Below are 24,008 nucleotides of genomic sequence, written 5' to 3' on the forward strand. Positions count from 1 at the left end.
TTAGGGACAAGGAAAGTAGGGAGCCGCCAACAAGTTTTTAAGGAACTTGTAAACCGTTCACGGATCATAAAAAGGCAACCACGATAAGGGACAACGATAGGCAACAACGATTGACCCGTGAAGGTTTGATGCGGATGCATTCAACGTTTCCTTTCTTGGTCCGTTTCTTTAATGTTTCTTAGATTAGATTTTGGCTTACAAGTTTTTACCTTTCACTTGAAAGGGTTTTTCTTGTTTTAAGCATTAGGATTTCTATTTTGATTAGGAATTGTTTTGGTCTAGTGAGTTCCTATTTGAATTAGGACTTGTCTTTAGCAAAAGAGATTCCTAATTGGATTAGGACTTGTTTTTAGCAAAGTAAATTCCTAAGTGGATTAGGACTTGACTTTGGTTTTTAGGCGTGTCTAGGTGTTTTAGGAGGATTGAATAACCTAATCTAAGTTGAATTAAACTTAGTTAGTTTAGTCATATCCGAATTAGGAACTTGGGGATCAAGTTTCGGTTTTCTTAGGTTTTCTAGGTCAAATGGGATTCTAATTCAATTAGGATTAGTTTTCTAATTTGATTAGGTTTAGAATTAGTTTTGAGTCTATAAATAAAGGTTGTAAACTTTGAATTAAGGAAAAAAGAAGTTTTTTTTGTTGATTAAAGCTTTATTGCTTGTTAATTTGGAACGTTTCTTTCCAAGTTTTCTTTGTGTTTGACGAGTGAAGTTAAACATAAAAACCCTTAGATTAGGCGAGTGAAACCTGATTTAAGAGAGGTTAGATTAATTAGTGAGTGAAGCTAATTCAAACTATCCTCAAAAAACCCCTAAATCACGAGATTAAGGTGAGTGAAGCCTTGAAATCAGATTTAGAACCCTTAGGTGAAAACAAACGAGTGAAGCTTGTTTAAACCTAAGACCAAACGAATCAAGAAACGCATCAAATGGTATCAGAGCTGTTGGTGTGATTATTGAGTCGTTATATCCTTGTTCTTGAGCAATCAAGAATCAATTCGTGCTAGTTTCTTGGTTCTTGTTCTTCTCGGCGCAGATCTGGACCAGTTGGAAGTTTTAGGTTACTGCGAACTATATACTTGGTATTTTTCGGTGATTTTTTTTTGGTTGGATTCCTATTGGACTAGAATTATAGCCTGTAAAATTTCGTGGTCATTGGATAAGTGACGCAAAATCTACAGCAACAAACATTCGAGGGAAGATTATTGATTGTGCGCAAATATGGCGAGTAAATCAACGGAAACTCACTTGCTTGAACAAATGGCTGCTTTGATGGAACAAAACATTATTTTCATGAATCATATGAAGAGTCTTGAAGGGGAGATGTCCGAATTGAAGGCTAAGGCTTCGGGAGGTTCTATTGGTAGTGGTGGATACAAGAAGGATGAGGAGATCAAACTGAGTGATCTTCCAGAATTCGATGGTACTTTAGATCCAGAAGTTTATCTAGATTGGGAGCGACGAGTAGATCGAATTTTCTCTCACAAAGGTATTGATGATTATAAGTGCTTTACTTATGCTATTCTTAAATTGTCAAAGCTTGCATCTTTATGGTATGATAATTGTCAAATCAAGAGAGAAAGGGAAAAGAAAGAAAGAATTAATTCATGGAATTTGCTGAAACAAAAATTGAGAAAACGCTTTGTTCCACGATCCTATAAGCAAGATTTGTTTCACAAATTCAATACTTTGCAACAAAATAATTTGAGTGTCGAAGATTATATTAAAGAATTTGAGAGATTGTCATTAGCTTGTGATTGTAAAGATGAGGAGGAACAAAAGATCTCTAAATTTCTTGTTGGCCTTAATATGGAAATTGGACATAAAGTTGAGTTGCAATCGTTCTTTACTTTTGATGAGGCTTGTGAGCTTGCTGTAAAGGTTGAAAGACAAATTAAAACTTCAAAGTTGAAATCTTTTCGACCTAATTATGCTCTAAAGGGTGAGACTTCAAAGGGTTTTGAAAAATCTGAAAATTGGGAAAAGAATAAAGGTGTTTCGGATTCCTTTAAGTTTGATGCTCAAGCTAAAAATCAAAGAGTTGATAAAGATGAAATCAAGTGTTTCAAGTGTCAAGGTAGAGGTCACTACAAGTCCGAGTGTCCTAATAGAAGGGTCATGACATTAACAAGATACCAAGCCTTAGAAGAGGAGGATGCTAAACTTGCTTTACTTCTAAAAGAGCAACGTGAAGGAGAGGAGAATGAATATGACTTTGAGGAAGAGTGTGAAGAGCAACCATTGTGTGAGGCAGCCCCGGATCACAACACACTTGTTTTGAGAAAGCTTCTCCATGCTCAATCTACTCCTTTGACTGATATGGCACAAAGGGAGAACTTGTTTCACACTAGATGCTTAGTGAATGGGCGTAGTTGTTCAGTTATTGTGGATAATGGTTCTTGTACTAATGCATGCTCTAAGAAGATGACGGATACATTGCAGCTTGAGACTAGGAACCATCCTAATCCTTACAAACTTAATTGGCTCACAAATGTTGGAGGAGTACATGTTTCGAAACAAGCATTGGTTTCTTTTACAATTGGTGAGTTTGAAGACAAAGTATGGTGTGATGTTGTTCCTATGGATGCATGTGCTTTGTTGCTAGGCCGTCCTTGGCAATTTGATCGTGATGTGATCTACCTTGCAAAGAAGAATGTGGTTTCAGTTCTACATAAAGGGAAAAGGATTGGATTAAAACCTTTACCTCCTAAATTCGAACCTATGCAACATGATGGCAGCAAGGTTATTTCTCTTTCTACATGTGATGAAGGTGGTTCAAGTAAAAGGAAGAAGAAAGACAAGCAGCAAGATAGAGTGCTTCAACTTGTTCGTAAGTCTCCATTTGAGATAGGTGACTATGTGTGGCTTTCTTTGAGTGCACAGAGGTTATACAACAACCGCAAAGACAAGCATGAATCCTTTGATGAAGGGCCTTTTAAAATCGTGCATAGGGAGAATTATGATACATTTCAAGTGCTACTTGGTGAAGGCGTTTGTGCTTCTCTTAGCGCAAATGATCTCGTTCCTTGTTATGATGTAACTTGAGGACAAGTTCGTTTTCAAGAGGGGGAGTATGATGCGGATGCATTCAACGTTTCCTTTCTTGGTCCGTTTCTTTAATGTTTCTTAGATTAGATTTTGGCTTACAAGTTTTTACCTTTCACTTGAAAGGGTTTTTCTTGTTTTAAGCATTAGGATTTCTATTTTGATTAGGAATTGTTTTGGTCTAGTGAGTTCCTATTTGAATTAGGACTTGTCTTTAGCAAAAGAGATTCCTAATTGGATTAGGACTTGTTTTTAGCAAAGTAAATTCCTAAGTGGATTAGGACTTGACTTTGGTTTTTAGGCGTGTCTAGGTGTTTTAGGAGGATTGAATAACCTAATCTAAGTTGAATTAAACTTAGTTAGTTTAGTCATATCCGAATTAGGAACTTGGGGATCAAGTTTCGGTTTTCTTAGGTTTTCTAGGTCAAATGGGATTCTAATTCAATTAGGATTAGTTTTCTAATTTGATTAGGTTTAGAATTAGTTTTGAGTCTATAAATAAAGGTTGTAAACTTTGAATTAAGGAAAAAAGAAGTTTTTTTTGTTGATTAAAGCTTTATTGCTTGTTAATTTGGAACGTTTCTTTCCAAGTTTTCTTTGTGTTTGACGAGTGAAGTTAAACATAAAAACCCTTAGATTAGGCGAGTGAAACCTGATTTAAGAGAGGTTAGATTAATTAGTGAGTGAAGCTAATTCAAACTATCCTCAAAAAACCCCTAAATCACGAGATTAAGGTGAGTGAAGCCTTGAAATCAGATTTAGAACCCTTAGGTGAAAACAAACGAGTGAAGCTTGTTTAAACCTAAGACCAAACGAATCAAGAAACGCATCAAGGTTATACCCCATTCATAATCCATGAGATTAGTAACTCCATATGGTTCGGAACCACGAAAGGAGGATCGGGGATGATGTTATGAAGTGAGTCACGGGGTCACATTTGCCCGTATTGGCCTCTACTCGATTCTTATAGTGAAAAATGATTTCTGCAATCTCAAAGGCATACAAACAGAATATCCAATTTGCTCCAAACTATTATTAAGCTAAATTGCTTTAATATTAATGCAACACATAATTCTAAAATATTTGTGATCACTTGAATTAACAACAAGATTAAAAAGGAACCTAAACCGGTTGTCCAAATTATCTTATTAGGCGTGATTTTCAATTACATATTCCCTTTAAACATGCAATATGGTTATCATAAAAATAATAGAATCAACATTAATATTGGAAGCAATTTAACCATAATTCCAACAATATAAAATCGTTAGAAAAATAATAGAAATAAAAGGAACATAATTCTTACTTTGATTATGTTTGTTTGCAACTACAAAATAATAAACGAGTTAGTAACTTCAAGGAAATAATAATAAAACAATAATTAAATTAAATTAAATAAAATAGGGTTGATTTGGGGCCAAACCCTCAAAAAGTTCTACCTTTCACGCCTTGGCTTAAGGACAAAACCACGAGTAAAGTATGGACTCCTTGGAGTACTTGAAGAAGGAATTTTGAAATAAGAAGGGTAGGCTAGTGTTTAGGCTAGAGCATAGATGAGAGGAAAATTAGAGAATTAATTGATGCCCCGTACATCAGAAATGAAGGGGTATTTATAGAGAAAATGTGCTGAGGGAGCACACGGAACCCTAAAATGATAAAAACCCTAAAAAGGTATCCTGCGACACGGAAAACTGTACCGTGACACGGGAATTCCTACAGTCAGACGGGAAACATTCTCGTGACACAGTGCAATCTTTGAGTGACGCGGGAAATATTTAGTAGACAGGGAAGAAAACGCGTTAAGGGTTTACGCGGAAAGGACACGAAAATTCCCGTGTCACAGCAAGTCTCCCGTGTCACGGGAAATCCCACCGTCAGACGGGAAAGATTCCCGTGACACGATGGACTCTTGCCGTGGCGCGGGAATTTTCAGTCCGCTTTTCCGTCTAAATACATTTTTAACCCTAATTTCGTTCAACATTTTATGTGCCGATTGATAATTTCGGGCCTTTTATTGATTTATTATTATTTGGGCTAAAATAAGAAAATAAGCAAATAAAATAAATAAAAGGTTTGGGCCAAAAATAAATAATAAAACAAAAATAAAAAGGTTTGGGCTAAAATTAAATAATAAGTTTGGGCTGAAATTAAAACTATGCTTTTACCAAACATCAAGACTAATCCATGGACTGTTCAAAAATACGAATTTAATCAAATACGATTTTTTAAGCACTCTCGGGATTAAATACTGAACCCGACCAATAGTGGCGGTGAAAGGTTGTTCATCATCGGGTTTGGTTTTGGGGAGACATTTTTAGGTGTCTACAGAAGCCCCCACTTTGACTGAGTTTATAGAAACGTCGGTTTCGAAAACGATAGTCAAAGTAGTCGATAGGGACGGAGAATGATTTAAGACGTTCTGCAATCCTAAATTACTCTTTATACGCCGGTACCTGTAGAAAAATGTTAATTCCACAGATAAAAGAGTAAAATGATAGAATACGTATCTGACACCAGTGTATCGGTGACAAATGAGTTTGGCAGCTTCCTATGCTTGAAGGAATCCACCGGATAACGTTCGCTTTCCATGCTTGAGGAAAGCCGACTGAGGAGTTTGGTAGTTTTCTAAGCCTGAAGAAACCTACCGGATGACACTTTTCATGCTTAAGGAAAGTCGACATATGCTTAAGGAGTTGTAAATGGTCCGCTTGTCCCCGGATGTGGGCTGTAAATGGTCCGCTTTTCCCCGAACATGGGCTGTAGATGGTTTTTCCCCGAATGTGGGCTGTAGATGGTCCGCTTATCCCCGGACGTGGGTTGTAGTTGGTTCTCTTGTCCCCGAACGTGGGCTGTAGATGGGACCTGAAAATTTAAATTTGCCAATGGACTCGTATATATTGTGATTGACTTGACCACTGAATTTACCAAGTTTGACTTGATGTGACATGACATGTGTATGACTTGTGAGTGTGTGTGCAGACACAAGCAAACGAAAGATGCAAAAGCAAAAATTTTCAGTCAATTTTTGTCATGAGTGGAGGATACCGACTTTCTCCCGAAAAAGAAAGATGTGAAAACTGAACTTTTATTTTCGAACTTCCCTTGATGAGAAAATTTTGAAAAAGTTTTTTTAAAATTCCCCAAAAGAAAAGACGCGAAAAAAGGAAAGAACTTTTGAACTTCCTCGTTGAGCAAGACAAAATGAATCGCATGGATTGGATTTCTTTTCTTGAAAGTAATGTATGCATGATGCATGTCCTTAGGCCAGGAGGCTAAGGAAAATTACATCATGTGACACGATGAATGAACTTAGATCATGGAGCTAAGCATCATTTATGGTGTAAAGAAACGATCTTGAACGTCACTTAGATCTGGAAGCTAAGCACGTATACAGATGAAGTGATTATTGCATAATGAATGTTGCTTAGGTCAAGGAGCTAAGCACGATATGCTTTGTATGATTAAAAATCATTGATTTATAAATGTTTCTCAGCACATTATGTGATGCATGAAACAATGAATATTGCTCAGGTCAGGAAGCTAAGAAAGTATACAATGTTTCTTCTAATGAATGTTGTTTTTAAATATGATGAAACATGCACAGTAGGGAAACAAGATTTCATGATAAAGGGTTCCTAAAGGGAAGGATGATATGGATATGGATGTGTGAGTGAAGTGTGTGAATGTGATACTAAGGCTGGCTGCTAGGGTTATGGCGATGGAAAGAGATGTGAGAAGAGTCAAAGATGATGACTCTTTAGGCTAGGTAGGCTAAATGATGTGGTTTCAAGCCCCCAAGTCTAGCTCCAAATGGGTAGGGGTAAGCATTGGATATTCTTTGACTTGATCATGCATGGATATGAATATGAATGTGGCCGCACCTCGATGTGAGGTTGCCTACGTATCTATTAGGAATCAAGCTGAATGTAGCTCTAACCAAAATTTGCACAAATGTGTGTACACCTCAAAGAGGTCTTTCAAGGGTTGTAATGTGGTTAAGCTGAAGGTTTAAAGAATAAAGTGGTAAAAGGCTCAAAACCCGAGAGAAGCCCCCAAGATATGCAATTATGTATTAGACTTTGCAAGTTTTATTTTTCATATATTTTTTTTTTGTTTTGAATTTCTTTTTCGGATTTTTCACCAAATACCACTGAGTTCTTTCGTAATTCACCATATACCACACAAAATTTTCTAATACACCAAATACCACTGAGTTTTTGGTAAATGTCACAACATACCATTAATGACTAACGGACGTTAACACCGTTAGTCATTAAGGCTAATAATTCCACGTGGCAGCTTGTGATTGGTTCCTTTCTAAACTATTTAATTAATTATAAAAAAAAACCAAAAAAATAACAAAAATTAAAAAAAAAAAAAAAAAAAAATTGTTGCCACCACCAAATACCAATCTCTCAACTTTCTTCCATCTCCATTTCTTGATTGTCCATTGCAGAATATCAAGCTCCAATTCCCAGAAAACCATCAAACTACAATGGGGATATTTTCAATGGCATTCACCGGCGGCGGTTTCATCCTTCTCGGAGCTTGGGAATCTCTCTCCTCTTCCTCCCAACCATTGCAACAACCACCGTCGATTCTCCACAATTACCCTTAACTCCGCCGCATCTCTCTCTCCTCTTCATCATCAACTCTCTTCTCTACTTTCTCATCTCCATTTGAAGGATTCTGATGGAATTGAGAATCGTTATTATGATTTAATGCTTGTTCCGATTGTAATTTGTGTGTTTTCTACTATGATTGAATTGGTTTCCCCAAATTCTGGAATCCCTAAATTAGGTCGTGGGTTAGGGTTAATCTTGAAGGGGACTTGGTTTGTGCAAATGGAGTTTTCGTTTATTTCGGATTTGATTGCGAATTGGTTTCCCCAAAATCTGGAATCCCTAAATGGGGTTTTCGTTTTTTTCGAACTTGGTTTGTGCAAATGGAGTGTATTCGTGTTTTGAAAGAAGGTTTGTTGCTAAGGGTAATTACTTGAGTTACTGGCTTTAATGGATTCTTCCGCCATGGAATTAGACGACGAACTTGAAGATCATCACCAGCAGCAACAAGACGACATCTCCATTCATCAAATTCATCAATTACGCAAGCTCCATGGGTGGGGTTTCAGTCGGATTTTGGGTTTAAATGGGTGGGTGGGTCGCGACGGGAAAGAGGAGGGGAAGGGAATGGTCGCCGGCCGGCCGGGAAATGGACCAGGCGGCCAGCCGGGGGTAGAGGTCGGGGCTGGGCTTGTGGCAACAGTGGTTGAGTTGGAGGTGTTATTTTTTTTTTTTTAATTTTTTTAAAGTTAGTTAATTAAATAAATAACATTAATAATCACCAATTACAAGCTGCCACGTGGCATAATTAACTTTAATGATTAACACCGTTAACGGAAATGGTATGTTGTGACATTTACCTAAAACTCAGTGGTATTTGGTGTATTAGAAAATTTTGTGTGGTATATGGTGAATTACGAAAGAACTCAGTGGTATTTGGTGAAAAATCCGTTTCTTTTTTTTTTTTTCTTTTTTCCATTCTTGTGAATCAATGTAGGTAATCTCAGATCATGCTGTCCATCACTCACTTAGCATTCATGTTTCTCAGGCACGGTACCAAGCACTCAATGAGAGACACAATTTGAGACATGTTCGTATCGGAGATATTGGAACACTTGCCTTTAGACATTTTTTTTTATTTACTTATTTTTTTCCCTTTTTTTAAAAAATTTTTAATTTGCTTTCTGATTGTTACACAAATTGCACACCTTCCCATCCCAGGGTTAAATGAATGTGGGTTGAATAAATAAGGTCAATCGTTAGAAGGCTCAAAGTGGTTGACGAAGAAATGGATATGTGATTATATGGTTAATAGGGAATGACAGGGTTCCAAAGGTGCCTCAAGTCATTGGTGTACCTTAAGTTTAGTTCGGAAATTTTTTTAATTTTTGCTAACTACGTGATCGAATGTAAGAAAGAGATGCTCATTTATGAAGAAGGTAAGAAATGTGACACATAGACACATGGATAAGGAGAGCCTATGCTAGACTTTTTAAGGGGAGGGTTTGAAATAAAAGAAGAAGAAAACATGAAATCTTGGTGAGAAGCTTGCATCGTGCTTTGTCTTCATGATTGCTTATGAGTTACTTCTTGCCGCCTGGTGAGGAAAAAAGTTTGTTGTTGTTGATGCTTTGATTGGAAGGAAAGAAGGAAGGAGTGACGTTCCCCTAATTCTTCCAACTATTGCATAGTGATTTTAGACTCAAGTACTTTGTAAGGATGAACTCACTTAATGCATTCACTCAAAACTCAGATTGGAAAGGAAGAGTGTAAGAAACAACTTTGAAATCTGATGGGAAAAACTCCACTCATTCCTATTACGACGGAAAACGACGCATGCATGGTCCTAATATACGATCATAAACAATATAGTGCATTACTCGAAGACAAAGTGTGTGCAATGACTCAACATGTGTGATTAGGTGAGTTTATTAAGACTCGTGGTATGATCGCATGGTTAGACATGAAGACGTTGTGAAAAACAAAGGACCCAATGACCAAATAGCACGGAAGACTAAAAGACAAACTAACTTGATTAATTTTGTCCAATTTTAATGTTTATGCTATTTACTAGGTAAAAATGGTCCATTGGCAATCATTAGTCATAAATAAGATCAACCACAATCAAAGACAAAGAACACATGTTAAGGTTAGCACAAAAAAACACAAGAAACTAATAAGAAGAGGACTAGAATTCTAGAAGAATTAGGACTCATGGATATAAAAAATAAATAAAAAATAAAAAATCTATAATCCTATGTTATACGAGTTTACACGGATTAAAGTACTTGACTAAGACTAGCTTGACAAGAAAAGATATAATTTTTTTTTAAAAAAAAAAGAGAAAGTCCAAGCTAAAAAGACACCTAAACTGGACAGGCTGTAGTGTATCAGTTTATATGTGACTCTGATTAGAATGAAACCAGCTCCAAGTGAAAGATAAAACTCGGAGCTACAGATCCATAGGTTACACGACACGTAACTCTTTCTAGAACTCCGACTATGACCAAAACAAGTTGACTCTTGTGCAGTATACGGGAATAAAAATCCGGGTGACTCAAAAATTAAAAAAAAAAAAAAACATCTATGACTCGACTCTAAAAATAAAAATAAAAATAAAAAGGGTTTAAAAAACTTAATTAATAAAAAAAATGCACATATAAGCACATCGTCACGAATGATGCAATGAAGTTCGCAACCTAAAGTCAAGATCTAAGTTCCACTTTGGTCAAGCTTTAGGGTGTCAAAGGGTACCATGGTTAAGAGTTTGGACGCATTAGCAAGGAAGCCTCTCCTGAGGGTATATGCCAACGGGCGGCTTCGCGAGTTCGTGATGAAATCGAACTCGACTCCATGGTTTATGTGGATTTAAAAACTCGGATGAACCCTTATTGCCATATGAGGGTACCATGTTTGAGGGTACCATGTTTGAGGGTTTTTGGGTTGATAGAACTTAAATCCCTCGGGCTAGCCACATACGTAGAACACGTACTATTGTGGCAAAATAGGTAACCTAAATATCATATGCATATGTGACAATGCCAATTAAATCGCAGGAATACAACTCAAAAATCTTTCAAGCCTCATCCACTCATCTCAATTAAATACCGATCACTCAAATCCATAAATAACCAAAAATCCTCCCCAGTGGAGTCGCCAAATTGTAGGCGTCGCTCGAAGTGTGCCTACATTAAAGCATGTGTGAATATGCTTGGCAATCATAGGAAGTGGGAATTGACGTATACGATTAAGGACAAGGAAAGTAGGGAGCCGCCAACAAGTTTTTAAGGAACTTGTAAACCGTTCACGGATCATAAAAAGGCAACCACGATAAGGGACAACGATAGGCAACAACGATTGACCCGTGAAGGTTACACCCCATTCATAATCCATGAGATTACTAACTCCATATGGTTCGGAACCACGAAAGGAGGATCGGGGATAATGGTACGAAGTGAGTCATGGAGTCAAATTCGCCCGTATTGGCCTCTACTCGATTCTTATAGTGAAAAGTGATTCCTGCGATCTCAAAGGCATACAAACAAAATATCATATTTGCTCCAAACTATTATTAAGCTAAATTGGTTTAATATTAATGCAACACATAATTCTAAAATATTTGTGATCACTTGAATTAACAACAAGATTAAAAAGGAACCTAAACCAGTTGTCCAAATTATCTTATTAGGCGTGATTTTCAATTACATATTCCCTTTAAACAAGCAATATGGTGATCATAAAAATAATAGAACCAACATTAATATTGGAAGCAATTTAACCATAGTTCCAACAATATAAAATCGTTAGAAAAATAATAGAAATAAAAGGAACATAATTCTTACTTTGATTCTGTTTTTTTGCAACTACAAAATAATAAACGAGTTAGTAACTTCAAGGAAATAATAATAAAACATTAATTAAATTATATTAAATTAAATAGGGTTGATTTGGGGCCAAACCCTCAAACAGTTCTACCTTTCACGCATTGGCTTAAGGACAAAACCGCGAGTAAAGTATGGACTCCTTGGAGTACTTGAAGAAGGAATTTTGAAATAAGAAGGGTAGGTTAGTGTTTAGGCTAGAGCATAGAAGAGAGGAAAAATTGAGAATTAATTGATGCCCCATACATCAGAAATGAGGGGGGTATTTATAGAAAAAATGTGCTGAGGGAGCACACGGAACCCTAAAATGATAAAAACCCTAAAAAAGTATCCCGCGACACGGAAAACTGTACCGTGACACGGGAAGTCCTACCGTCAGACGGGAAACATTCCCGTGACACGGTGCAATTTTTGAGTGACGCGGGAAATATTTAGTAAACGGGGAAGAAAACGCGTTAAGGGTTTACGCGGAAAGGACACAGAAATTCCCGTGTCACAGCAAGTCTCCCGTGTCACGGGAAATCCCACCGTCAGACGGGAAAGATTCCCGTGACACGGTGGACTCCTGCCATGGCGCGGGAATTTTCAGTTCGCTTTTCCGTCTAAATACATTTTTAACCCTATTTTCGTTCAGCATTTTATGTGCTGATTGATAATTTCGGGCCTTTTTCTGATTTATTATTATTTGGGCTAAAATAAGAAAATAAGAAAATAAAATAAATAAAAGGTTTGGGCCAAAAATAAATAATAAAACAAAAATAAAAATGTTTGGGCTAAAATTAAATAATAAGTTTGGGCTGAAATTAAAACTATGCGTTTACCAAACATCAAGACTAATCCATGGACTGTTCAAAAATACGAATTTAATCAAATACGATTTTTAAGCACTCTCGAGATGAAATACTAAACCCGACCAATAGTGGCGGTGAAAAGTTGTTCATCATCGGGTTTAGTTTTGGGGAGACATTTTTTGGTGTCTACAGGTGTTTTATTCTAAAGTGTTTCCGCTCCTTTAATTATTTCTTTGTAATTTTCATTGTTAGTTAAGTAATTCTTGTCATCTTTTGTTAAGGAATGACACAAGGAGTAACAAAAGAAGACATATTATTGAATTCGGAAATCATTACATCAAAAAAAGTAATGTCCGATGGGACTTGACTGCTAACAATCCTAGGAGTAGATGCTAAAGTAGAATAGTTAGGGAGAGGTACTATAGCTAAAGGTTTTGAAGTCTCGATGGGGGAACACTCAGATTTAGACTCTGAATCAGACGACTCTTCGAACATTGGTCCTTGTCCTGTTGTTATAGAGATCTGACGTCCTCTTGGTGTATTCACCTTCACAGTCTTTCACCATCCCTATATTAGCCTCTCTCTAGAGTAATGAGCTTAGAGGGGTCAAAGCTCTCACTTTGTAGTGCTGTCTGAATGAGCATGGAGTTGTCTTTAACATATTTGACTCATTTTTCTCATGCCCAAAAAGAAGTCCCATGACATTAAAGTCAAAGCATGGAGGTGCTTTCTCCTTATCGATAGGAGTTAGGATATCATCTAAGATGTTGCATCTAGGAATATTTTGAACCCTGGTTGTCTTTTCCATTTTTGAAAAAGGGCTCGGGAAATTCATAGCACGTATAATCTTCCTCCTCTCTTATGAATTGTCCATTTAAAATGAGGTGCTTTCTTGTGGGTACGAGCATTTTTCTTTGCATTAGCCTTTTGCCGGGCTTGCTTATAGTCTTTCGAAGTCGGTTAAAAAACAAGTCAAAAAGTATCTAATTTAGGAAGGCCTGGTTATTTCGCTTGCATTGCTACTCATTTCTTCTTTCCTAGAGTCATTCTAGGAAAGTTTCCTTAGCTTGTTTTCAGAGTATAACATAAACTATCATATTTGAATGGAGGTCGTGGAAAAGAGGGGTCCATTCATCAACCTCGATTAAGGTGACCTCTTCTGAGTGAAAGCCCCATATGTCTTCGTCGTTATCATCGTGCTCAACATTTATTAAAGGTTTATGAATTGCCTTGATTCTCAATTAGGAGGCATCGATTGTAATAGGAATTCCTCCAACTGTAGCCGTCACTTGTTGATTAAGTGATGAAGGGACGGCTTTAAGTTCATGAAGCCAAGAGCGTCCCAACAACAAGTTGAAAGAAGCTTTGATATCAACCACTTGGAAAGTTGTAGCATGTTATATCACTCCTACGGTGACACTCATAGTAATAATCCTATGAGCTTGGCGATGAGTATTTTCATAAGCCCTTATTCCTTGTGTGGATGGAGACTTGTCTCCATCCCTTATCCCCAACATCCTCGCAATTCATAGCGGGCAAAACATTAATTGCTGACCCATTGTCTACAATAGTTATTGGGACATTCATTATTTTGCAGACTACTGTGAGGTTCAAGGCCTTACTGTGTTTGTCACCTTTTGGAGGTATGTCCTTGACAAAAAAGGTTATTATATTAAAGGGACTTGGAAGATCACTCGTGAGAAAATTATCTAAACCCTTAGGATTGGTTTTTGAATCTATCCCTACTTTAGCCAAAGCGTCCATTACTGCGATTCTATGTTCAAGACATGTGGCTAGTAGTTTTCATACGTTCATTTTGACCTTGGTCTTTTTAAGTTGTTTGACCTTCTAGAGGTATGTCCTTGACAAAAAAGGTTATTATATTAATGGGACTTGGAAGATCACTCGTGAGAAAATTAGCTAAACCCTTAGGATTGGTTTTTGAATCTATCCCTACTTTAGCCAAAGCGTCCATTACTGCGATTCTGTGTTCAAGACATGTGGCTAGTAGTTTTCATATGTTCATTTTGACCTTGGTCTTTTTAAGTTGTTTGACAACATCGTTGTCTTCTATGATTGGTATACATGGGAACTTATTGAGTAGTAGGAATAGTTTGTGTGGTAATGGGAGGTTGCATTCTCCCATATCCTGTAAGAAAATGTATGGATGAATGTTCTTCATCCCAAATGTCGTCTACTTGTTATATTGTGGAAAGGGGGGTTTCCCCCACATCTTTGAGGTAGACATCCTCATCATCGCTTTCCTAGACTCTGTTGATGTTAACATTCCTTTTTGGTGGGATTTGGACCAACTTCTTATTATCAATCAATCTTTGGATTTACATCTTTGAATTTACAATAGTGTTCTCGAGAGGTTTGATCTTCCCACTCTCGAAGAACATTTTGATCATGTTTACATAAGAAGTCCCAATTGGAATGTAAGACTCGTTACTCCTTTTGGTGTTTCAACTACTTACAGAGAAAATGGTTTTCTCTTAATAATCTCAGTAGGTTTCGCCTCGTTAATGTCATCTATTTTGTGTCATCTTTATGTTATTGAGGGCCTCACGAAAAATTACTATCGCTTCCTTCATCAGTTTTGTGAGAATCCATAATTCCTCTTTTGTGGCAAGTCGTTGACTTGTAGGAAGATCACCCATGGCATTGGAGAAGTTTTCCTCCTCTTCCTCGATGGCGTGAGCTTCTTTAACTGGCTTAATGAGGGATGATGGGTTAATATCACTTTGCTAATCGGATATAGCCAAAGAATCTGCAAGTGGGCCGTTATTGATACCTAGCTTCTTTCTTGCAGGAGGCAATGGAAATTTGTTGCACCCTAGCCCGCGCGGGCGCGCCTCCCTGGGTACTTGCTTTGCTCGATTTTTGTTTTGCGCCTCTTATATATACTTATTAGAACCCCGATTTTTTAAGTAGATTTAGATTGAAATTAGATCAAATTTTAGTTGAATTGAGAGCTTCTCTCTCTAGATTTAGGGTTAGTTTAGGAGTAGATTTAGAGAGAGAAAGTGAGGAATTTCAATGGTGATTGGGAGATTGGAGATTCAATGGTGACAATTGTGTTGAAGATCTTCTCTATTATTAATGAGCATTTCTAACTCTATCTAATTTTATTGCTTTGTTTAATATTCTTGTTTATTTGGATTGATTTTGATGTTTGATGCTTGATTAGTGTAGTTGTTCTTCATATATTGTTGATTCTTGATTTCCTTTTTTGTTTTTTGATTAGATGATGATTTAGAGTCGTTATTTGGCTAGGGATTGGGTAAAACTTGTATGATTGATTGATTGTGCTTTATTTGGGGATTGTATTGATTGATTGTTGAGATTAAAGTGAGTAATTGAAATTGTGCATGTGTGTAATACGATTAGGCCTTGAGAATTATGCTAAATTGCATTATGAGTATACATTGATACGGACCATTGATTTGTAGCTTACAATTATTGATTGAGTTTGATTAGCGACGTTCCTAGATAGTGTCTCTCGTAATTGGCGCTAGTTAGACCTCCAGGATATAGCTTGTCGAGCTCTTTTGATTGCTCTTACCATTAGTCTTCGCAACCATTGACTTGCATGTTGTTCCCTAGTTGCTTAATTGTCATGATTACTTGTTGATCCCCATTCCCTAGTGCTTTATTTGTTTGGTTTCTTTGTTTCTTAGTTATTAGTGTTCTCTCTTTATTTTTGTCTTTGACCTAGGTTAAGCACATAATTGAGAACGCTTAAACATTACCGTTCCTTTGGGTTCGACCCTTGACTTGCCTAAGTGTTTTTAAATTTAGTTTGACCTAGGGATTATTAGTTTCAACGACCTAGTTTCACCCCTCGTCAAAATGGCAACGTTGCCGGGGAACGGTGTCTATGTTTGAGTGTTTTTTATTGCTTGAGTCTAGGTCTTTGCATGGGCTTTTCTTTTTTTTATTTTTGTTGTTTTGTGAAAAAAAAAATGGCATGACTATCATTTGCTCAATATGACAATGAGTTTTATTTGTGAATATTTCAATAGACTTGAGGGCTTTATTGACTATAATTGTTGTAGTCTTTGGGAGGCTTGTGAAATTTGTTATTTTGGTTTGAATGTGAAAACTAGGCACATAGTTGAAAGTATGCATAATGGTGAATTTAGAGCATTGTCAATTGATGATACTTGAGATTACTATGTTTGCTTTGCTAAGGATGTCTATAATAAGGATAATCATGATTCTAATGATGATGTGAAATGTCTTGATTCTTCTAATGTTAGCATGATTTCCCATGATTTGTCACATGATCCCATTAGTGAACCTAAAACAAATGATTTCAACTCTATTCCCTCTTTTGCTCATGATGATGAGGTACATGCTCAAGTTGATGCTAATGGTGTGTTTCAATATTCTTCATTATTTACCATGCCTTCTTTTGATGTGCATTGTTCCCTTAATAATGAATCCCATATTCATGATTTTGCCCCCACTCCCCAATGTGATGTATATTCTCATGATCTTATTGTTGATTCTTCCAATCTTGGTTGTACATCTTCTTCTTTTGTTGAACCTCAACCTTCTACACCTTTTGAATCTCTTGTTGATATATTGGAGTCTCAAATTAAGCGCATTGAGCTTAGTAATGAGCTTGGACCTAGTAAGGAATTGATTCTTAATCCTATGAGAAGTCAATTAGAGATAATAAAAAAGAATTAGGAGCGCATTAAGGAGGAAAAGAGAAGAAGGGATGCGTTAAAAAGCCAATTGTCATCCTTGATACTTGTATGTGAAAAATCCCTATCCAATGTGTGTCTTGAGGATGATGATGATGATTTAGAGCAACCAAAAGAGGGTGAGGATCCTATTTGTTAGCATTTGAGTAATGGTGAAGGTGTTGAGAGTGAAGATAGTGTTGATTTCGAAAACTCCAACCCTCCTTCCCATCTTGATGACTCTCAAATGTATGTTTGTGACTCTTAAATCTATGAGTATATACACTCTTCTGAGGAAATGTCCCGTTTTTTTTTAGAGTCATATGAGGACTTATAGATTTTTGGATGATTTCATCGTGAACGCTTCTTAGGACTTAGATGATTTTGAGATTAATCTACCTCCATTCATGCACGGTTTGAGGCCTTGGGTTTTGAGATAGTTGAAGGAAAGGTTGTTTATTGTTGTGGAAAGGAGCTTGAGGTTAATTCGCTTAGAGTTTTTGAGCTTGAGGGAGGTGTAGATTGTGAGAGTTTTTCATTTAGGAACTCTATGATTCATTTTCATGCCCTTATTTGCGATGTAAGACCTAATAGTGAGGGAGTAGCTACCCCTTTTCTCGTTTTTCATACCCCTTTTTCTCCAAGGTTTGACCACATCCCTCATTTCCCTATTTCTTTCCCTTCCTATCTCAAAGATTCTATTGGGAGCCCTTTTCTATGGGAGATTTTCATGTCCCTCATTTCATCATTGTTGAGGAAGAGAGGAAATATTACAACAAAAAATTCTGTGAGAAGGATTTGCCTTTTTCCTTTTCTTTCCCTTCCTATCTCAAAGATTCTATTGGGAGCCCTTTTCTATGGGAGATTTCTATGTCCCTCATTTCATCATTTTTGAGGAAAAGAGGAAATATTACAACAAAAAATTCTGTGAGGAAGATTTGCCTTTTTCCTTTTCTTTCCCTTTTTATTTTCCTTCCTTTTCTTCTTCTTATTTTCTTAAATTTCCTTTTGATCCCTCTTCTTCTTTCTTTTGGCATCTCCCTTCTCACTTGCGTGCAATGATCTTGTTGAACGTTCTCTTTTTGTCATATGCCTACTTGATATCTTACGAAATGTATAGTAGAGCATTTGACAAGCTCTTACGTGCGTTGAATTATTATTTCCTAGAGCAGTAAAGCTTGGACCTTAAGCAAGCCTTTCTCGGGAAGTAACCCGTGCTTTATTGCTTTCAATTTCTTTTCCTTTTAGAATAGATTTTCTCTCACGTAAATGTTTGTGTGCCTTTTGCTAGGTACATAACTCGATATACTTCGGTGCATTGGTTTGAATCAAGAATCAAGGAAGATTGACTCCTATATTGCTAGCATATGGAATAAAAGACTCAATTCTAGATGAACTTGGCTTTGAAAGGTTAAATTGGGTCATTTTCAGGCATTTACACCCACCTAACATCCGGTAATATCTTTCCTTGCTCATTCTCTAATGGTTGATGATTTGTTGGACATGTGTTGGTATTGTTGGTTTAATTTCTTTCTTTTCCCCTCCCATGGAATATTTGATTTATATTTTAGTGCATTGTCTCATTCAAGCTTGGGGGAGGGTATTCTATCATGTTTGGTGGGATTTCAATTCATATATATGCCATGCACATTTGAATATGCATTTCCATGTTCTTTATTTTGAAATACTACAAAAATATTTTTGTTTCTTTCAAGACAAATTTGCAATGTGTCTTTGTTTTGTTCTTGCTTTGGATATAATACTTTTGGACTTGTATAGTTGAATGTTTTTCTTCTTAAATGGTAACGGTGTGCACGGTTTGAGAGTACCTTTTGTTGATTCTAGGATACAGTTTGCTAAGGTAGTCGTTTAAAAACTGTAGGGACCTTGAAGCCGGATTCTATTTGTTTTTGAAAATTTGCAATTAATCCCTTTTGGTGAATTTGAAGCTAATAGTGAGTTTTTGCTACAACCATGTGAGGTTTCATTGTTTTAAAGCCTTCTACAATTACTTGTATGATCGGCATGGATCCTTGATTATTGCAAACCTAATCTTGAATCTCGACTCATAATTCTCAAACACGAGACCGAACCATCTAGGGAGGACAAAGGCATCTTTTCAGGGTGGTAACACTAGTGGGAAAAATGCCATCCGTAACGGGAAAAAAGGCCCATCCGTAACGGGCAGCGTCTGTTACGTATACGGTCGTTACGGATGGCCATTATTATTCGTAACAGGCAATGTCCGTACGTAAATAAACAATTATATCGAGCAAACTTTCGTATAAATTAATACGACGTAATATAAATATTTAAGTAGTAAAACATTACAAATAAAAACTTATATAAATTTATCCAACACATACAACAACACTAATAATATTAATTTGTTCTACCTGAGCTAAAATATGCATTGAATAAATATTTAGTTCTAAAGTATTGCGCCCACTGTTCTCGAACCACATTCAACTCGTCAACATCATACGGGGCTTTCCTTGAACAAAAATTCTATAAAAAAATATGAATGAGGTTACAAAATAAAAACAATCCATAATAAAAACAATCATTAGAATAAATGTGATGACCAAATTATGGAAATAAAACTCAAAATATAGAAATAAAACACATAAACATTTAATTCAATGAAAAAGAAATTATGATTGCAATGGCATATAATAATGATAAGCATTCAATTCAAAGCAAGTATACATCTTAATATCTTACAGCCAAGACTATGGTTCATAACCTTCAATAAACATCATGTCAACATTTATGATACCTTGCCTTCATCTCAAAAACCAATTGTCATGATGAAATTCTGCAGCTCAACACTGGCTACATGGTTTCCATTTTATTTTTTTCTTACACCAATTAGCTTATCATTTTATAAAATCCCAAGTGGAGAAGGGTGATCTAGAGAATCTACACTCAAGCAGCCAATTCAAGCAAACAATAACCTACATTATTCATAAGAAACTTCATATAGAAGCTCTAAGCCTATTATGAAGGTGCTGCATTTAAAAAAAAAAAAAAGAAAAAAAAAACAGAGTTGCATAACACTCCAAAATGCTAACCAATGAAGTCGCTCTTTAATACTAATAGTAGAACAATATACCCATTAACAAATTGAACTACCAAAACCAAGTAGCTAAAAGATGAAATGATTCGATGGATGTTTAGAATAGCTTTGAAAATGAAAATTCTGACCATGGAATATATAATTATATTTGTGAGTGCATATTACATACATGTGAATCAGTGTGATCCAAATTATAGAAATAAAACTCAAAATATACTAATAAAACACATAACATCCTAAATTAAATTGTCTTTTGGTTCCTATGAATTGAAATCAATGAAAAGTGACCATTTACTCACTTTTAGGAGCATATAGAGCCAAAAAGGCTTTAAAATTGCATAAGGGACTTCTATCTTTCCCATCTTTCATGTATTAGTCCAAATTAAAACAATAAAACACATAACATCGTTAATCAACTTATATTTTTGTTCCTATGAATTGAAATCTATGAAAAGTGACCATTTACTCACTTTTGGGAGCGTATAGAGCCAAAAAGGCTTTAAAATTGTCTGAGGGACTTCTATCTTTTCCATCATTCATGTGTTGGTCCAAATTAAAAAAAATTAAACATAACATTGTTAATTAAATATATTTTTAATTTCTATGAATTAAAATCAATGGAAAGTAACCATTTACTCACTTTTGGAGCGTATAGAGCAAAAAAGGCTTTAAAATTGCCTAAGGGACTTCAATTTTTTCCATATTTCATGTATTGGTCCAAATTAAAACAATAAAACACATAACATCCTTAATTAACTCATATTTTGGTTTCTATGAATTGAAATCAATGAAAAATGACCATTTACTAACTATTGGGAGCGTATTGAGCCAAATAGGCTTTAAAATTGCCTAAGGGAATTCTTTCTTTCCCATCTTTCATGTATTGGTCCAAATTAACAAAATAAAAAACATAATATCCTTAATTAACTTATATATTGGTTTCTATGAATTGAAATCAACGAAAATTGACCATTTACTAACTTTTAGGAGCTTATAAAGCCAAAAAGGCTTTAAAATTGCCTAAGAGACTTCTATCTTTACCATCTTTCATGTATTGGTCCAAATTAACACGATAAAACATGTAACATCCTTAATTAACTAAAATTTTGTTTCTATGAATTGAAATCGGTGAAAAATGACCATTTACTCACTTTTGGGAGTGTATAGAGCCAATAAAGGCTTTAAAGTTGCCTTAGGGACTTCTATCTTTCCAATCTTTCATGTATTGGTCCAAATTAAAACAATAAAACAAATAAGATCCTTAATTAACTTATATTTTTGTTTCTATGAATTGAAATCAATGAAAAATGACCATTTACTAACTTTTGGAAAATATAGAGCTAAAAAGGCTTTAAAACTGCCTAAGGGACTTCTATCATTTCCATCTTTTATGTATTGGTCCAAATTAACACAATAAAACACATAACATCCATAATGAACTAAAATTTTGTTTCTAAGAATTGAAATCAAAGAAAAGTGACAATTTAGTCACTTTTGGGAGCGTATAAAGCCAAAAAGGCCTTAAAATTGCCTAAGGGACTTCTATCTTTCCCATCTTTCATATATTGGTCCAAATTAACACAATAAAGTATATAACATCCTTAATTAACATATAATTTTGTCTCTATGAACGGAAATTAATAAAAAGTGACCATTTACTAACTTTTGAGAGCGTATAGAGCAAGAAAGGCTTTAAAATTGCCTAAGGGACTTCTATATTTTAAATCTTTCATGTGTTGGTCTAAATTAACACAACAAAACACATAACATCCTTAATTAACTAAAATTTTGTTTCTATGCATTGAAATCAATGATAAGTGACCCTTTACTCACTTTTCGGAGCGTATAGAGCAAAAAAGCCTTTAAAATAGCCTAAGGGACTTCTATCTTTCCTATCTTTCATGTATTGGTCCAAATTAACACAATAAATTACATAAAATCCTTAATTAAATTATACTTTTGTTTCTATGAACGGAAATCAATGAAAAGTGACCATTTACTAACTTTTGGGAGCGTAAAGAGCAAGAAAGGCTTTAAAATTGCCTAAGGGACTTCTATATTTCAAATCTTTCATGTATTGGTCCAAATTAACACAACACAACACATAACATCCTTAATAAACTTAAATTTTGTTTCTATGAATTGAAATCAATGAAAAGTAACCCTTTACTCACTTTTGGGAGCGTATAGAGCAAAACAGCCTTTAAAATAGCCTAAGGGACTTCTATCTTTCCCATCTTTCATGAATTGGTCCAAATTAACACAATTAAACACATAACATCCTTAATTAACTAAAATTTTGTTTCTATGATTTGAAATCAATGAAAAGTGACCCTTTACTCACTTTTAGGAACGTATAGAGCAAAAAAAGTCTTTAAAATAGCCTAAGGGACTTCTATCTTTCCCATCTTTCATGTATTGGTCCAAAATAACACAATAAAATACATAACACCCAGAATTAACTTATATTTTGGTTTCTATGAATTGAAATCAATAAAAAGTTACCATTTACTCACTTTTGGGAGCGTATAGAGCCAAAAAAGCATTAAAATTGCCTAAGGGACTTCTATCTTTCCCATCTTTCATGTGGTTTTCAAATTAACATAATAAAAAACAAAACATCCTTAATTAACTTATATTTTGGATTCTATGAATTGATATCAATGAAATGTGACCATTTACTCACTTTTGGGAGTGTATAGAGCCAACAAGGCTTTATAATTACCAAAGAGACTTCCATATTTCTTATCTTTCATGTATTGGTCAAAATTAGCACAATAAAACACATAAAATCCTTAACTAACTTACAATTTAGTTTCTATAAATTGAATTCAATGAAACGTGACCATTTACTAACTTTTGGGAACGTATATAGCTAAAAAGGCATTAAAATTGCCTAAGGGACTTCTATAATTTCCATCTTTCACGTTATGGTCCAAATTAACACATTAAAACACATAACATCCCTAATTAATATATATTTTGGTTTCTATGAGTTGAAATCAATGAACATTGACCATTTACTTACTTTTGGAGCGTATTAAGCCAAAAAGGCTTTAAAATTGCCTAAGGGACTTCTATCTTTCCCATCTTTCACGTATTGTTCCAAATAAACACATTAAAACACATACCATCCTTAATTAACTCATATTTTGGTTTCTATGAATTGAAATCAATGAAAAGGAACCATTTACTTACTCTTGGGAGCGTATTGAGCCAAAAAGGCTTTAAAATTGCCTTAGGGACTTCTATTTTTCCCATCTTTTATATTTTGGTAAAATATTAACACAATAAAGCACGTAGCATCCTTAATTAACTAATAATTTGGTTTCCAAGAATTGAAATTAATTAAAAGTGACCATTTACATTTTTGGGATCGTATAGAGCAAAAAAGGCTTTAAACTTGCCTATAGGACTTCTATCTTTCACATCTTTCATGTATTGGTCCAAATAAACACAATAAAACACATAACATCCTTTATTAACTTATATTCTTATTTCAATGAATTGAAATCAATGAAAAGTGACCATTTACTCACTTTTGGGAACGTGTAGAGCCAAAAAGGCTTTAAAATTGCCTAAGGGACTTATATCTTTCCCATCTTTTATGTATTTTGTCCTAATTAACACAATAAAACACACCACATCCTTAAATAACTTATATTTTTGTTCTATGAATTGAAATCAATTAAAATAGACCTTACACACTTTAGGGAGCGTAAAGAGCCAAAAAGGCTTTAAAATTGCCTAAGCGACTTCTATCTTTCCCATCTTTCATGTATTGGTCCAAATTAACACAATAAAACACATAACATCCTTATTTTACTAAAATTCTGTTTCGATGAATTGAAATCAATGAAAAGTGACCCTTTACTCACTTTTCGGAGCGTATAGAGCAAAAAAAGCCTTTAAAATAGCCTAAGGGACTTCTATCTTTCCCATCTTTCACGTATTG

This window comes from Chenopodium quinoa, unplaced genomic scaffold, assembly GCF_001683475.1.
Source record: "Chenopodium quinoa cultivar QQ74 unplaced genomic scaffold, ASM168347v1, whole genome shotgun sequence".
NCBI lineage: Eukaryota > Viridiplantae > Streptophyta > Magnoliopsida > Caryophyllales > Amaranthaceae > Chenopodium > Chenopodium quinoa.